At 35.9% G+C, this 16,645-nt stretch overlaps 1 long non-coding RNA gene across 1 annotated transcript in view; it reads right to left on the reverse strand.

Annotated features, from left to right (window-relative positions):
• Nucleotides 1–4,817: 4,817 nt before the first annotated feature.
• The window catches only part of LOC128635717 (uncharacterized), a 35,791-nt gene continuing 23,963 nt past the window's right edge, over nt 4,818–16,645 (reverse strand). The window contains exon 2 of the long non-coding RNA XR_008398567.1: nt 4,818–5,000. This is a non-coding gene — a long non-coding RNA (uncharacterized LOC128635717). The remainder of the gene's footprint in view (nt 5,001–16,645) is intronic.

Below are 16,645 nucleotides of genomic sequence, written 5' to 3' on the forward strand. Positions count from 1 at the left end.
AGCTTTTTTTTGTAGATTTTTGCACACTGAACCCAGATTATTTCTTTCATGATTCTGATAGAGCAGCAATTTTAAGCAACTTTCTAATTTACTCCTATTATCATTTTTTTCATTCTCTTGCTATCTTTATTTGAAAAGCAAGAATGTAAGCTTAGAAGCCGACCCATTTTTGGTTCACAACCTGGGTTGTCCTTGCTGATTGGATAGCACCAATAAACAAGTCCAACAATTGTCTGGCTCCTTAGCTTAGATGCCTTCTTTTTAAGATAAAGATAGCAAGAGAATGAAGAAAATTTGATAATAGGAGTAAATTAGAAAGTTCCTTAAAATTGCATGCTCTGTCTGAATCAAGAAAGAAAAAATTTGGGTTTAGTGTTCCTTTAAGATTTGTATAGGTTGAACTTGATGTACTTCTGTATTTTTTTAACCTCATCTACTACGAGTGCTACTATGTTACTCTGTTACATCCATGAGTAGAAAGAGATTACAGTGAGTCTAAACACCCTGCATCTTGGAGTACAAATAGTGTTAAAGAGACAGTGTACTGTAAAATGTGTTCCAGCAGCATAAACTGAATACAAAATTGCTTCCTTATGTTTATTTTTTATATGAAATAGCAGGTTTTGTTCTTTGACACCACAACCTATTAAAATAGACTGAGCTTGCAGGGAAATCAGATCCACTTATTTGATCTATACATACATGTTTCTTTACCTTTTCTCTGTCTTCAAAGCCTAATACTTAGGGGCTCAATGATTTGTAGCTCTCCGCTCAGCGAGATAATCTAAGAAGTTAAGTCCGTATAGCGGGGTCCCTCAAAAAAATGTAGAAACTCAAGTTTATCTCATTATGCAGGTTCTGTTTGTGAAGGAGAGACTCCTACTTTACAATATAAGGTCTAAAAATACCAAAGATTTTGAGTGATTGCTCTCCATTCTGAAGAGAGAACAGTTAAAAGCTAATATTTTATTACGTATCTCTCCTAAACCTCAAAGCTTTTCTAGTGCCTATACCTAAGTATTTACATGCTCAAAATAGGTAGAAATACTACAGGAAAAACTGATATTTCCAATGTAAAAATAAAGGTAAATTATATATTTGTAAACAACTGAATATACTTCAGCAGACAAAATTGATCACTGGGAACCAATTAAAGAAGAGAATATTTCACAGTACATTTTCCATTCAATCCAGTCCTATTAAAGCAACAGCAATGCATTACAGGAAGCTAGTTAAACACCTTGGGGAGCCAATGACAAAAGGTATCTATATGTGCAGCCACCAATCAGCAGCTAGCTCCCAGTAGTGAATTTCTACTCTTGAGCCTACCTATTTATGCATTTTAACAAAGGATACAAAGAGTATGAAGCAAATTAGATAATAGAAGTAAATATGTTGTCTAAAATTGTATGTTTTAACTGAATCATGAAAGCTTCATTTTGAGTTTACTGTCTCTTTAAATAGTCATCAAATACAGTAGAGCTGCATAATGAACAAATAAAAAGAAAAAAGCAAGAACACATACTTTGAATTTTAAATGAGCAGTAGAATTCTGTAAACTCTTGCACATACTCATTAAGAGCTCTTGCACATGCCCAGTAGGAACCTCTTGCACACGCTCAGTAGGAGCCTCTTGCATACGCTCAGTAGGAGCCTCTTGCATATGCTCAGTAGGAACCTCTTGCACACACTCAGTAGGAGCCTCTTGCACGCGCTCAGTAGGTGCCTCTTACACACGCTCAGTAGGAACCTCTTGCACATGCTCAGTATGAACCTCTTACACACGCTCAGTATGAACCTCTTACACATGCCCAGTAGGATCCTCTAACACACGCTCAGTAGGAGCCTCTTACACACGCTCAGTAGGAACCTCTTGCACACACTCAGTAGGAGCCTCTTGCATGTGCTCAGTAGGAGCCTCTTACACACGCTCAGTAGGAACCTCTTACATATGCCCAGTAGGAACCTCTTGCACGCGCTCAGTAGGAACCTCTTGCACACGCTCAGTAGGAGCTCTTACACACACTCAGTAGGATCCTCTAACACACGCTCAGTAGGAGCCTCTTACACACGCTCAGTAGGAACCTCTTGCACACACTCAGTAGGAGCCTCTTGCACATGTACAGTAGGAGCCTCTTACACACGCTCAGTAGGAACCTCTTGCACATGCTCAGTATGAACCTCTTACACACGCTCAGTATGAACCTCTTACACATGCCCAGTAGGAACCTCTTGCACACGCTCAGTAGGAGCTCTTACACACACTCAGTAGGATTATCTAACACATGCTCAGTAGGAGCCTTTTGCACACACTCAGTATGAACCTCTTAAACACGCTCAGTAGGAGCTCTTACACACGCTCAGTAGGAGCTCTTACACACGCTCAGTAGGAGCTCTTAAACACGCTCAGTAGGAGCTCTTACACACGCTCAGTAGGAGCTTTTTGCACACGCTCAGTTGGAACCTCTTGCACACGCTCAGTAGGAACCTCTTATACACGCTCAGTAGGAACCTTTTGCACACGCTCAGTAGGAGCCTCTTACACACGCTCAGTAGGAGCCTCTAAAACACGCTCAGTAGGAACCTCTTGCACACGCTCAGTAGGAGCTCTTACACATGGTCAGTAGGAGCCTCTTGCACACGCTCAGTAGGAGCTCTTGCATACGCTCAGTAGGAACCTCTTGCACACGCTCAGTAGGAGCCTCTTACACCCGCTCAGTAGGAACCTCTTACACCCGCTCAGTAGGAACCTCTTGCACACGCTCAGTAGGAACCTCTTGCACACGCTCAGTATGAGCCTCTTACACACGCTCAGTTGGAACCTCTTGCATACGCTCAGTAGGAGCTCTTACACATACTCATTAGGAACCTCTTGCACACGCTCAGTAGGAGATCTTACACATACTCATTAGGAACCTCTTACACCCGCTCAGTAGGAAACTCTTACACCCGCTCAGTAGGAACCTCTTGCACACGCTCAGTAGGAACCTCTTGCACATGCTCAGTATGAGCCTCTTACACACGCTCAGTTGGAACCTCTTGCACACGCTTAGTATGAGCCTCTTACACACGCTCAGTAGGAGCCTCTTACACACGCTCAGTAGGAACCTCTTGCACACGCTCAGTAGGAGCTCTTACACATACTCATTAGGAACCTCTTGCACACGCTCAGTATGAGCTCTTACACATACTCATTAGGAACCTCTTGCACACGCTCAGTAGGAGATCTTACACATACTCATTAGGAACCTCTTACACCCGCTCAGTAGGAAACTCTTACACCCGCTCAGTAGGAACCTCTTGCACACGCTCAGTAGGAACCTCTTGCACATGCTCAGTATGAGCCTCTTACACACGCTCAGTTGGAACCTCTTGCACACGCTTAGTATGAGCCTCTTACACACGCTCAGTAGGAGCCTCTTACACACGCTCAGTAGGAACCTCTTGCACACGCTCAGTAGGAGCTCTTACACATACTCATTAGGAACCTCTTGCACACGCTCAGTATGAGCCTCTTACACACGCTCAGTAGGAACCTTTTGCACACGCTCAGTAGGAGCCTCTTGCACATGCTCAGTAGGAACCTCTTGTACACAATCAGTAGGAACCTCTTGCACACGCTCAGTATGAGCCTCTTGCACACGCTCAGTAGGAGCTCTTACACATACTCAGTAGGAAACTCTTGCACATGCTCAGAAGGAGCTCTTACACATACTCATTAGGAACCTCTTGCACACGCTCAGTATGAGCCTCTTACACACGCTCAGTAGGAACCTTTTGCACACGCTCAGTAGGAGCCTCTTGCACACGCTCAGTAGGAACCTCTTGTACACGCTCAGTAGGAACCTCTTGCACACGCTCAGTATGAGCCTCTTGCACACGCTCAGTAGGAGCTCTTACACATACTCAGTAGGAAACTCTTGCACACGCGCAGTAGGGGCTCTTACACACGCTCAGTTGGAACCTCTTACACATGCTCAGAAGGAACCGCACACGCTCAGTATGAGCCTCTTGCACATGCTCAGTAGGAACCTCTTGCACAAGCTCAGTAGGAGCCTCTTACACATGCTCAGTATGAACCTCTTGCTCACACTCAGTAGGAACCTCTTATACACGCTCAGTAGGAGATCTTGCTCACACTCAGTAGGAACCTCTTGCACACGCTCAGTAAGAGCCTCTTACACAAGCTCAGTAGGAGCCTCTTGCACACGCGCAGTAGGGGCTTTTACACACGCTCAGTTGGAACCTCTTACACACGCTCAGAAGGAACCTCTTGCACACGCTCAGTGGGAATCTCTTACACACACTCAGTAGGAGCCTCTTGCACACGCGCAGTAGGAACCTCTTACACACACTCAGTAGGAGCTCTTGCACATGCTCAGTAGGAGCCTCTTGCACACGCTCAGTAGGAGCTCTTGCACACGCTCAGTAGGAACCTCTTATACACGCTCAGTAGGAACTCTTGCACATGCTCAGTAGAAGCTCTTGCACATGCTCAGTTGGAGTTCTTGCACATGCTCAGTAGGAGCTTTTGCACATGCTCAGTAGGAGCTCTTGCACATGCTCAGTAGGAGCTCTTGCACATGCTCAGTAGGAGCGTCTTGCACATGCTCAGTAGGAGCTTTTGCACACGCTCAGTAAGAGATGTGCTACAGAAAGTGTGAATATAAAAATAATGGATGTCAGTTGGACAGTTATTGTTTAAATTGCATTCTCAGAGTATTATGTCCCTTACTTCTGAAGCATGGATAATTTATTTAAATACTTTTAACGTGTAAACGCATATTGCTATTCCAAAAAAATTATATACAAATAAACACATTTACATATTTACTCTTTTATTGGCACCAGTTGGCAATACAAATAGGTGGCCCAAAGCATTACATTTAGATATAATTTTATGGGGGGCAGGTGATCTTATTTTGGTTGTTGACAATGGCGGCTACAGGGTACTTTGTGATGCCACATGAATTTTTTCCCTTATTCAGCTGAAAATAACCCTGTCAAAAAAAAAAAAAAATTGGATCAGAGTATGATGAAATGAATAAAAAAAAAATCAAACACCTCCAAGGGAAAATATTATTAACAAATATGACATAATTTAATCTCTTAAAGGCATAAGATGACATGTTTTCTAAAACTAAACTTCCAACAAATGTGTAACACTATACACTGTACATTACTACACTTACACTGTGTAAGACTATACGCTGTACATTACTAAACTTACACTGCGTAAACCTATACATTACACTGTACATTACTACACTTACACTGAGTAAGACTATGCACTGTACATTACTACCCTTACACTGTGTAAGACTATACACTGTACATTACTACACTTACACTGTGTAAGACTATATGCTGTACATTACTACACTTACACTGTGTAAGACTATACGCTGTACATTACTACACTTACACTGTGTAAGACTATACGCTGTACATTACTAAACTTACACTGTGTAAGACTATACATTACACTGTACATTACTAAACTTACACTGAGTAAGACTATACACTGTACACTACTACACTTACACTGTGCAAGACTATACACTGTACATTACTACACTTACACTGTGCAAGACTATACGCTGTACATTACTACACTTACACTGTGCAAGACTATACACTGTACATTACTACACTTACACTGTGTAAGACTATACACTGTACATTACTACACTTACACTGTGTAAGACTATACACTGTACATTATTACACTTACACTGTGTAAGACTATACACTGTACACTACTACACTTACACTGTGTAAGACTATACAATGTACATTACTACACTTACACTGTGTAAGACTATACGCTGTACATTATTACACTTACACTGAGTAAGACTATATACTGTACATTACTACACTTACACTGAGTAAGACTATACACTGTACATTACTACACTTACACTGTGTAAGACTATACACTGTACATTATTACACTTACACTGTGTAAGACTATACACTGTACACTACTACACTTACACTGTGTAAGACTATACAATGTACATTACTACACTTACACTGTGTAAGACTATACGCTGTACATTATTACACTTACACTGAGTAAGACTATATACTGTACATTACTACACTTACACTGAGTAAGACTATACACTGTACATTATTACACTTACACTGAGTAAGACTATACACTGTACATTACTACACTTACACTGAGAAAGACTATACACTGTACATTACTACACTTACACTGTGTACGACTATATACTGTACATTACTACACTTACACTGTGTAAGACTATATACTGTACATTACTACACTTACACTGTGTAAGACTATATACTGTAAATTACTACACTTACACTGAGTAACACTATACACTGTACATTACTACACTTACACTGTGTAAGACTATACACTGTACATTACTACACTTACACTGTGTAAGGCTATACACTGTACATTACTACACTTACACTGTGTAAGACTATATACTGTACATTACTACACTTACACTGTGTAAGACTATACACTGTACATTACTACACTTACACTGTGTAAGACTATACACTGTACATTACTACACTTACATTGTGTAAGACTATATACTGTACATTACTACACTTACACTGTGTAAGACTATACACTGTACATTACTACACTTACACTGTGTAAGACTATACACTGTACATTACTACACTTACATTATGTAAGACTATATACTGTACATTACTACACTTACATTATGTAAGACTATACACTGTACATTACTACACTTACACTGTGTAAGACTATATACTTTACATTACTACACTTACATTGTGTAAGACTATACACTGTGCATTACTGCACTTACATTATGTAAGACTATACACTGTACATTACCACACTTACATTATGTAAGACTATACACTGTCCATTACTACACTTACACTGTGTAAGACTATATACTGTACATTACTACACTTACACTGTGTAAGACTATATACTGTACATTACTACACTTACACTGTGTAAGACTATACACTGTACATTACTACACACACTGTGTAAGACTATATACTGTACATTACTACACTTACACTGTGTAAGACTATACACTGTACATTACTACACTTACATTATGTAAGACTATACACTGTACATTACTACACTTACACTGTGAAAGACTATATACTGTACATTACTACACTTACACTGTGTAAGACTATACAGTGTACATTACTACACTTACACTGTGTAAGACTATACACTGTACATTACTACACTTACACCGTGTAAGACTATACGCTGTACATCATGTCCCAATGTGGGTACACTTATAATAAATGTCAAATACCCCTAAAGATGACATGGATTGTCATAGATATGTTGAAAGTATTAAGATCAAAGTACAAATAAATGTTTTACTTTCAGGACCACACAATTTTTTATTATAGAATAGGACGTAACTCTCCTTGCGACATGGGGAGAAAGAGATTCCCCAAACAAAAAATATAATCTTATATGGATATGGCTTATATAGTCGTGTGGTAGATAGGAAATATATCCATATTATCTAAATATATATGTTTAGAGAAACCAAATGCTTATAGATACCAGAGAGAGCGCAAAAAAATGAGTCACAGCGCACCCCTCAAGCAAGCTCTAACAGTTAGGCATGACTTAATAAAAGTATCAGCATTACTTCCCCAACAATTAATAGTGAGGCATATATTGTGCCACACGACTGAAACCCCTGCAAGGATTTTGTTTGGGAGCTCTAACCCATTCCCACCTTTAATTCCCCCTATTTTTAGGAGGAATTATTAACTTTAACTATATACACTTACACTGTGTAGGACTATATACTGTACATTACTACACTTACACTGTGTAGGACTATATACTGTACATTACTACACTTACACTGTGTAAGACTATATACTGTAAATTACTACACTTACACTGTGTAAGACTATACACTATACATTACTACACTTACACTGTGTAAGACTATATACTGTACATAACTACACTTACACTGTGTAAGACTATATACTGTACATTACTACACTTACACTGAGTAACACTATACACTGTACATTACAACACTTACACTGTGTAAGACTATACTCTGTACATTACTACACTTACACTGTGTAAGACTATACACTGTACATTACTACACTTACACTGTGTAGGACTATATACTGTACATTACTACACTTACACTGTGTAAGACTATATACTGTACATTACTACACTTACACTGTGTAAGACTATATACTGTACATTACTACACTTACACTGTGTAAGACTATACACTGTACATTACTACACTTACACTGTGTAAGACTATATACTGTACATTACTACACTTACACTGTGTAAGACTATACACTGTACATTACTACACTTACACTGTGTAAGACTATATACTGTACATTACTACACTTACACTGTGTAAGACTATACACTGTACATTACTACACTTACACTGTGTAGGACTATATACTGTACATTACTACACTTACACTGTGTAAGACTATATACTGTACATTACTACACTTACACTGTGTAAGACTATACACTATACATTACTACACTTACACTGTGTAAGACTATATACTTTACATTACTACACTTACACTGTGTAAGACTATACGCTGTACATTACTACACTTACACTGTGTAAGACTATATACTTTACATTACTACACTTACAATGTGTAAGACTATACACTGTGCATTACTGCACTTACATTATGTAAGACTATACACTGTACATTACTACACTTACATTATGTAAGACTATATACTGTACATTACTACACTTACATTATGTAAGACTATACACTGTACATTACTACACTTACACTGTGTAAGACTATATACTGTACATTACTACACTTACACTGTGTAAGACTATATACTGTACATTACTACACTTACACTGTGTAAGACTATATACTTTACATTACTACACTTACATTGTGTAAGACTATACACTGTGCATTACTGCACTTACATTATGTAAGACTATACACTGTCCATTACTACACTTACACTGTGTAAGACTATATACTGTACATTACTACACTTACACTGTGTAAGACTATATACTGTACATTACTACACTTACACTGTGTAAGACTATACACTGTACATTACTACACTTACACTGTGTAAGACTATATACTGTACATTACTACACTTACACTGTGTAAGACTATACACTGTACATTACTACACTTACACTGTGTAAGACTATACACTGTACATTACTACACTTACACTGTGTAAGACTATACACTGTACATTACTACACTTACACTGTGTAAGACTATATACTGTACATTACTACACTTACACTGTGTAAGACTATACACTGTACATTACTACACTTACATTGTGTAGGACTATATACTGTACATTACTACACTTACACTGTGTAAGACTATGTACTGTACATTACTACACTTACACTGTGTAAGACTATACACTGTGCATTACTACACTTACACTGTGTAGGACTATTTACTGTACATTACTACACTTACACTGTGTAAGACTATATACTGTACATTACTACACTTACACTGTGTAAGACTATACACTATACATTACTACACTTACACTGTGTAAGACTATATACTGTACATTACTACACTTACACTGTGTAAGACTATACGCTGTACATTACTACACTTACACTGTGTAAGACTATATACTGTACATTACTACACTTACACTGTGTAAGACTATACGCTGTACATTACTACACTTACACTGTGTAAGACTATATACTTTACATTACTACACTTACATTGTGTAAGACTATACACTGTGCATTACTGCACTTACATTATGTAAGACTATACACTGTCCATTACTACACTTACACTGTGTAAGACTATATACTGTACATTACTACACTTACACTGTGTAAGACTATATACTGTACATTACTACACTTACACTGTGTAAGACTATACACTGTACATTACTACACTTACACTGTGTAAGACTATATACTGTACATTACTACACTTACACTGTGTAAGACTATACACTGTACATTACTACACTTACACTGTGTAAGACTATACACTGTACATTACTACACTTACACTGTGTAAGACTATACACTGTACATTACTACACTTACACTGTGTAAGACTATATACTGTACATTACTACACTTACACTGTGTAAGACTATACACTGTACATTACTACACTTACATTGTGTAGGACTATATACTGTACATTACTACACTTACACTGTGTAAGACTATGTACTGTACATTACTACACTTACACTGTGTAAGACTATACACTGTGCATTACTACACTTACACTGTGTAGGACTATTTACTGTACATTACTACACTTACACTGTGTAAGACTATATACTGTACATTACTACACTTACACTGTGTAAGACTATACACTATACATTACTACACTTACACTGTGTAAGACTATATACTGTACATTACTACACTTACACTGTGTAAGACTATACGCTGTACATTACTACACTTACACTGTGTAAGACTATATACTGTACATTACTACACTTACACTGTGTAAGACTATACGCTGTACATTACTACACTTACACTGTGTAAGACTATATACTTTACATTACTACACTTACATTGTGTAAGACTATACACTGTGCATTACTGCACTTACATTACGTAAGACTATACACTGTACATTACAACACTTACATTATGTAAGACTATGCACTGTCCATTACTACACTTACACTGTGTAAGACTATATACTGTACATTACTACAATTACACTGTGTAAGACTATATACTGTACATTACTACACTTACACTGTGTAAGACTATACACTGTACATTACTACACACACTGTGTAAGACTATATACTGTACATTACTACACTTACACTGTGTAAGACTATACACTGTACATTACTACACTTACATTATGTAAGACTATACACTGTACATTACTACACTTACACTGTGAAAGACTATATACTGTACATTACTACACTTACACTGTGTAAGACTATACAGTGTACATTACTACACTTACATTATGTAAGACTTTATACTGTACATTACTACACTTACATTATGTAAGACTATACACTGTACATTACTACACTTACACTGTGTAAGACTATATACTGTACATTACTACACTTACACTGTGTAAGACTATACACTATACATTACTACACTTACACTGTGTAAGACTATACACTGTACATTACTACACTTACACTGAGTAAGACTATACACTGTACATTACTACACTTACACTGTGTAAGACTATACACTGTACATTACTACACTTACACTGAGTAAGACTATACACTGTACATTACTACACTTACACTGTGTAAGACTATACACTATACATTACTACACTTACACTGTGTAAGACTATATACTGTACATTACTACACTTACACTGTGTAAGACTATACGCTGTACATTACTACACTTACACTGTGTAAGACTATATACTGTACATTACTACACTTACACTGTGTAAGACTATATACTGTACATTACTACACTTACACTGTGTAAGACTATACGCTGTACATTACTACACTTACACTGTGTAAGACTATATACTGTACATTACTACACTTACACTGTGTAAGACTATATACTGTACATTACTAAACTTACACTGTGTAAGACTATACACTGTACATTACTACACTTACACTGTGCAAGACTATATACTGTACATTACTACACTTACACTGTGTAAGACTATACACTGTACATTACTACACTTACACTGTGTAAGACTATACACTGTACATTACTACACTTACACTGTGTAAGACTATACACTGTACATTACTACACTTACATTGTGTAAGACTATACACTGTACATTACTACACTTACACTGTGTAAGACTATATACTGTACATTACTACACTTACACTGTGTAAGACTATACACTGTACATTACTACACTTACATTGTGTAGGACTATATACTGTACATTACTACACTTACACTGTGTAAGACTATGTACTGTACATTACTACACTTACACTGTGTAAGACTATACACTGTACATTACTACACTTACACTGTGTAGGACTATATACTGTACATTACTACACTTACACTGTGTAAGACTATATACTGTACATTACTACACTTACACTGTGTAAGACTATACACTATACATTACTACACTTACACTGTGTAAGACTATATACTGTACATTACTACACTTACACTGTGTAAGACTATACGCTGTACATTACTACACTTACACTGTGTAAGACTATATACTGTACATTACTACACTTACACTGTGTAAGACTATACACTGTACATTACTACACTTACACTGTGTAAGACTATATACTTTACATTACTAAACTTACATTGTGTAAGACTATACACTGTGCATTACTGCACTTACATTATGTAAGACTATACACTGTACATTACAACACTTACATTATGTAAGACTATGCACTGTCCATTACTACACTTACACTGTGTAAGACTATATACTGTACATTACTACAATTACACTGTGTAAGACTATATACTGTACATTACTAAACTTACACTGTGTAAGACTATACACTGTACATTACTACACACACTGTGTAAGACTATATACTGTACATTACTACACTTACACTGTGTAAGACTATACACTGTACATTACTACACTTACATTATGTAAGACTATACACTGTACATTACTACACTTACACTGTGAAAGACTATATACTGTACATTACTACACTTACACTGTGTAAGACTATACAGTGTACATTACTACACTTACATTATGTAAGACTTTATACTGTACATTACTACACTTACATTATGTAAGACTATACACTGTCCATTACTACACTTACACTGTGTAAGACTATATACTGTACATTACTACACTTACACTGTGTAAGACTATATACTGTACATTACTACACTTACACTGTGTAAGACTATACACTGTACATCACTACACACACTGTGTAAGACTATACACTGTACATTACTACACTTACATTATGTAAGACTATACACTGTACATTACTACACTTACACTGTGAAAGACTATATACTGTACATTACTACACTTACACTGTGTAAGACTATACAGTGTACATTACTACACTTACATTATGTAAGACTTTATACTGTACATTACTACACTTACATTATGTAAGACTATACACTGTACATTACTACACTTACACTGTGTAAGACTATATACTTTACATTACTACACTTACATTGTGTAAGACTATACACTGTGCATTACTGCACTTACATTATGTAAGACTATACACTGTACATTATCACACTTACATTATGTAAGACTATACACTGTCCATTACTACACTTACACTGTGTAAGACTATATACTGTACATTACTACACTTACACTGTGTAAGACTATATACTGTACATTACTACACTTACACTGTGTAAGACTATACACTGTACATCACTACACACACTGTGTAAGACTATATACTGTACATTACTACACTTACACTGTGTAAGACTATACACTGTACATTACTACACTTACATTATGTAAGACTATACACTGTACATTACTACACTTACACTGTGAAAGACTATATACTGTACATTACTACACTTACACTGTGTAAGACTATACACTGTACATTACTACACTTACATTATGTAAGACTTTATACTGTACATTACTACACTTACATTATGTAAGACTATACACTGTACATTACTACACTTACACTGTGTAAGACTATATACTGTACATTACTACACTTACACTGTGTAAGACTATACACTGTACATTACTACACTTACACTGTGTAAGACTATATACTGTACATTACTACACTTACACTGTGTAAGACTATATACTATACATTACTACACTTACACTGAGTAAGACTATACACTGTACATTACTACACTTACACTGAGTAAGACTATTCACTGTACATTACTACACTTACAATGTGTAAGACTATACACTATACATTACTACACTTACACTGTGTAAGACTATATACTGTACATTACTACACTTACACTGTGTAAGACTATACGCTGTACATTACTACACTTACACTGTGTAAGACTATATACTGTACATTACTACACTTACACTGTGTAAGACTATACGCTGTACATTACTACACTTACACTGTGTAAGACTATATACTTTACATTACTACACTTACAATGTGTAAGACTATACACTGTGCATTACTGCAATTACATTATGTAAGACTATACACTGTACATTACTACACTTACATTATGTAAGTCTATATACTGTACATTACTACACTTACATTATGTAAGACTATACACTGTACATTACTACACTTACACTGTGTAAGACTATATACTGTACATTACTACACATACACTGTGTAAGACTATACACTATACATTACTACACTTACACTGTGTAAGACTATATAATGTATATTACTACACTTACACTGTGTAAGACTATATACTTTACATTACTACACTTACATTGTGTAAGACTATACACTGTGCATTACTGCACTTACATTATGTAAGACTATACACTGTACATTACTACACTTACATTATGTAAGACTATACACTGTCCATTACTACACTTACACTGTGTAAGACTATATACTGTACATTACTACACTTACACTGTGTAAGACTATATACTGTACATTACTACACTTACACTGTGTAAGACTATACACTGTACATTACTACACTTACATTGTGTAAGACTATATACTGTACATTACTACACTTACACTGTGTAAGACTATACACTGTACATTACTACACTTACACTGTGTAAGAGTATATACTGTACATTACTACACTTACACTGTGTAAGACTATACACTATACAATACTACACTTACACTGAGTAACACTATACACTGTACATTACTACACTTACACTGTGTAAGACTATACACTGTACATTACTACACTTACACTGTGTAAGACTATATACTGTACATTACTACACTTACACTGTGTAAGACTATATACTGTACATTACTACACTTACACTGTGTAAGACTATATACTGTACATTACTACACTTACACTGAGTAACACTATATACTGTACATTACTACACTTACACTGTGTAAGACTATACACTATACATTACTACACTTACACTGTGTAAGACTATATACTGTACATTACTACACTTACACTGTGTAAGACTATACGCTGTACATTACTACACTTACACTGTGTAAGACTATATATTGTACATTACTACACTTACACTGTGTAAGACTATACACTGTACATTACTACACTTACACTGTGTAAGACTATATACTTTACATTACTACACTTACATTGTGTAAGACTATACACTGTGCATTACTGCACTTACATTATGTAAGACTATACACTGTACATTACAACACTTACATTATGTAAGACTATGCACTGTCCATTACTACACTTACACTGTGTAAGACTATATACTGTACATTACTACAATTACACTGTGTAAGACTATATACTGTACATTACTAAACTTACACTGTGTAAGACTATACACTGTACATTACTACACACACTGTGTAAGACTATATACTGTACATTACTACACTTACACTGTGTAAGACTATACACTGTACATTACTACACTTACATTATGTAAGACTATACACTGTACATTACTACACTTACACTGTGAAAGACTATATACTGTACATTACTACACTTACACTGTGTAAGACTATACACTGTACATTACTACACTTACATTATGTAAGACTTTATACTGTACATTACTACACTTACATTATGTAAGACTATACACTGTCCATTACTACACTTACACTGTGTAAGACTATATACTGTACATTACTACACTTACACTGTGTAAGACTATATACTGTACATTACTACACTTACACTGTGTAAGACTATACACTGTACATCACTACACACACTGTGTAAGACTATACACTGTACATTACTACACTTACATTATGTAAGACTATACACTGTACATTACTACACTTACACTGTGAAAGACTATATACTGTACATTACTACACTTACACTGTGTAAGACTATACAGTGTACATTACTACACTTACATTATGTAAGACTTTATACTGTACATTACTACACTTACATTATGTAAGACTATACACTGTACATTACTACACTTACACTGTGTAAGACTATATACTTTACATTACTACACTTACATTGTGTAAGACTATACACTGTGCATTACTGCACTTACATTATGTAAGACTATACACTGTACATTATCACACTTACATTATGTAAGACTATACACTGTCCATTACTACACTTACACTGTGTAAGACTATATACTGTACATTACTACACTTACACTGTGTAAGACTATATACTGTACATTACTACACTTACACTGTGTAAGACTATACACTGTACATCACTACACACACTGTGTAAGACTATATACTGTACATTACTACACTTACACTGTGTAAGACTATACACTGTACATTACTACACTTACATTATGTAAGACTATACACTGTACATTACTACACTTACACTGTGAAAGACTATATACTGTACATTACTACACTTATACTGTGTAAGACTATACACTGTACATTACTACACTTACATTATGTAAGACTTTATACTGTACATTACTA

The sequence above is a fragment of the Bombina bombina genome, chromosome 7 (assembly GCF_027579735.1).
Source record: "Bombina bombina isolate aBomBom1 chromosome 7, aBomBom1.pri, whole genome shotgun sequence".
Classification (NCBI taxonomy): domain Eukaryota; kingdom Metazoa; phylum Chordata; class Amphibia; order Anura; family Bombinatoridae; genus Bombina; species Bombina bombina.